Source organism: Triticum aestivum, chromosome 6B, assembly GCF_018294505.1.
Source record: "Triticum aestivum cultivar Chinese Spring chromosome 6B, IWGSC CS RefSeq v2.1, whole genome shotgun sequence".
Lineage (NCBI taxonomy): Eukaryota > Viridiplantae > Streptophyta > Magnoliopsida > Poales > Poaceae > Triticum > Triticum aestivum.
Window position 1 is genome coordinate 76,737,593 of NC_057810.1, and position 3,245 is coordinate 76,740,837.

Below are 3,245 nucleotides of genomic sequence, written 5' to 3' on the forward strand. Positions count from 1 at the left end.
TACTACATCACAGCCCACCCCTCCGGTCAGCGCTGCCCACGGCCTCCAGCATACTACAAACACCAGAAACTACTTGCAACTCCTGGACAGAGGACAAGGGTGATTAAGAAGCCGAGAGGGTCCATTGGTTTCGGGCCCAATGCGTGGTAGTAGCTGAATCATGGATCACAAACACAGAACTCAGTTCCTGAGGACGGCTGCAATGAGACAACCCACCATGTACTCCTACATGGCCTCTCACCGCTACCTTTACCAAATCGTATTCACACACTTAGCTCACACACAGTAGGACATGTTCACACACCTCTGATTCATCCTCGATGAATCAGACCTGACACAACTCTAAGCAGTAGCAGGCATGACAAACAAGCATGAATGAGTAGGCACAACAGGGCTCAAACAACTCCTACTCATGCTAGTGGGTTTCATCTATTTACTGTGGCAATGACAGGTCATGCAAGGATAAAGGGGTTCAGCTACCGCAGCAAGTAACAGATGAATCGGTGTTGTCCTAATGCATTAAAAGAGACCAGGAGCGAGAGAGTAGGATTGTATCGGAATGAACAAGGGGGTTTTGCTTGCCTGGCACTTCTGAAGATAACATTGAGTCTTCATTAGTGTCAACGATCACAACGTCGGAACATCGTCTACCGAGGGGGAACAACACCGGCAAACACAGAAGAAACACGATCAATGTGATGCACAATATGATGCATGCTATGACATGGCAATATGAATGTGTTTTTAGCTAATGCACCTAGCTATGATTTAAATGAAGTTGGTTTGGATACATGATTCAAATTCCAACTCCATATATGGTTATTTAAATGCCCTTTATTTGTTTTGTCCAAAACAGAGGACAAACATTGTTCAAACATGCATGAAAATGGTATAGTTGGATTCCTTGAATTTTTCTGATAATTTTTCATATATAAATTATTTCATTCTGAGTTACGGTTGAATTTCTATGATTTATTGAAGTTTTAGCTATTTTCTGGAATTTCCTGAATAAAACTAAATCCAGTAAATGATTTAACTGTGTCAGCCTGACGCCAGCATGACGTCAGCGAGTCAACAGCCAGGTCCAGGTCAAACCTGACGTGCGGGGGCCACACGTCAGTGACACAGAAACTAATCCTGGTCAAACCCAGCGCTGACTAGGGTTTGACCAGGGGTGGGGCCTACTGTCAGTGGCTGTAGGTTGTTTAGTTAGTTGGGTTAGCTCCTAATGACGGAGCCACGTCAGCTCCCGCTAGAGTTTCGCCGGCGACAACCTAAACTGCGGCGGCAACTCGCCGGACTTGGGCTGCAGGCGACGGATGGATGCGCGAAGGCCACCAGGGGGTAGCCCGCGCTCGACCGCGTCTAGCTGAGCGATCGGAAGGCCTCGGAGTCGCCGGAGATGACGACAGCGAGCACAGAGGCGGCGGCCGGAGCTCCGGCGCCGATCGATTCGACGCTATGGTGCACTACGGGAGAAACTGGTGGGTGCTGCGGGCTCCTGAGGTTGCGGTGAGCACGACGGTGGGCTCGGGAGCGAGCTGCGGTGGCTGTGGCCACGGCCACGCCATGGCCGGCGGCGAGGAGCAATCGGCTCCGGTGAAAAGGGCGGCTAGAGTGCGGGAACGAGCGCGAGGAGGAGGGGGAATGGAAGAAGAGCTCACAGCGGATCCGGTGGAGGCAACGGCGAGGCCGGAGAGGGGCTGGAGCTCACGAATCCTCGAAAGTTCGCCGGCGGCCGAAGGTTGGGGACGAGCTTGAGGGCGACGCTGCAGGGCTTCCGGAGGGCCGTGGATCGGTGGGGAGGAAGAGGAGGTCGAGGCGGAGCCTTTGAGCGCATCGGCGAGGCTAGGGGGTGGCGGTGGCCGCGAGGGAGCTCGTCGGTGGCGGCGGCTCCGTTCGGTCGCAGGAGGGAGAGAGCAGAGGGGGATAGGGACGGAGGGAGAGACACGGGAGAGTGAGAGAGGGTCGAGGGGCCGCGTGGCGTCTCCCAGAGGCGTCCAGGCGGAGGAGGAGGCAGCCAGGCAGGGAGGAGGTGGCCGGGGCGCGTGGCCGCGCGCGCCGGGCACGTGCCCGTCCTCCTGGCAGGGAGGAAGACGACAGGGGAGTAGCCCCTGGTGGGCTGGGCCGGCTTCTGCAGCAGGCCGCACAGGTAGGCGCCAGGTAGATCTTCTGCTCTCTCTCTCTCTTATTTCTATTTAATTCTGTTCTGTTTTCTTTTATTTAATCTTTTGCCACTGTTTTGAATTTAAAATAATTCAAACAATGCCAAAAACTCCTCTGAATATTTTTATTTGCTACATGGACTTTTCCAAAAGCTCATAAAAATATTTCAGGGGTATTTGAAATTATATTCTAATTATATGAATATAATTCAAATTCAAATAGCTAATGATTTAAATTCGAAGTCCCAAGATTAAGTCCTTAAAAATGTTCAATATTTTGGTTGGGACCAGAACCCTTGCCAAAAATTATCAAACATTTAAGAAGAGAATTTTGGAACAATGAATGAGATTTTAGGGTTTTTGCCCTTCTTTTACTTAAGTTTTTGAGGCTTCCAAATTTCCTCAGTTCAGGTTTCAAAAATTTAAACATGATGCAAACACTAGGCAGCACCAGAAGCTAGGGATGTGACAACTCACCCCCACTAAACAAAAATCTCGTCCCGAGATTCAAGCGTAGGGTAAGGTGAAGGGGGGACGCAAACTAGTATAATCTTCACGATCCAGGGTGCACTTCATAAAAGCGTTGATTCGATCACCATCATTGTCTCGACGTCTTCCTCTGAGAACTCCAGCTAATCATAACAAGAAGAGGAAAGGAAAACTCTAGAAGGATCGATCTTCTCGAAGATCGAACAACTCAGGATCAACTCATGGAATGAGACATAGAAACATCTCACGAGCTGAGATGCGAAGCACACATCCATAGGAATGGGGTGTAGCAGATGACGAAGGTTCACTAGGTAGACAACAATTCCATACTTAAGAAGGTGGTAGACGATTGTCAACGTAGCGAGGAGTTGAGTTGCCATGATACCACAACGAGGCACCTTAGGGATGGTGACTCGTAGATATATCCCCTTAAGTGACAAAAAGAATTACCTTTGATTCAGGATCATTGAAACTCTTTAAACCAGCCTAAGACAATTCTCGAGCGATCGTTTGGAGGGGGTCGGTAGAATGGCATACTCGGACTTGGATGATGTGGATTACCTTGTTGAAGACAACGTAATGGATGAATTT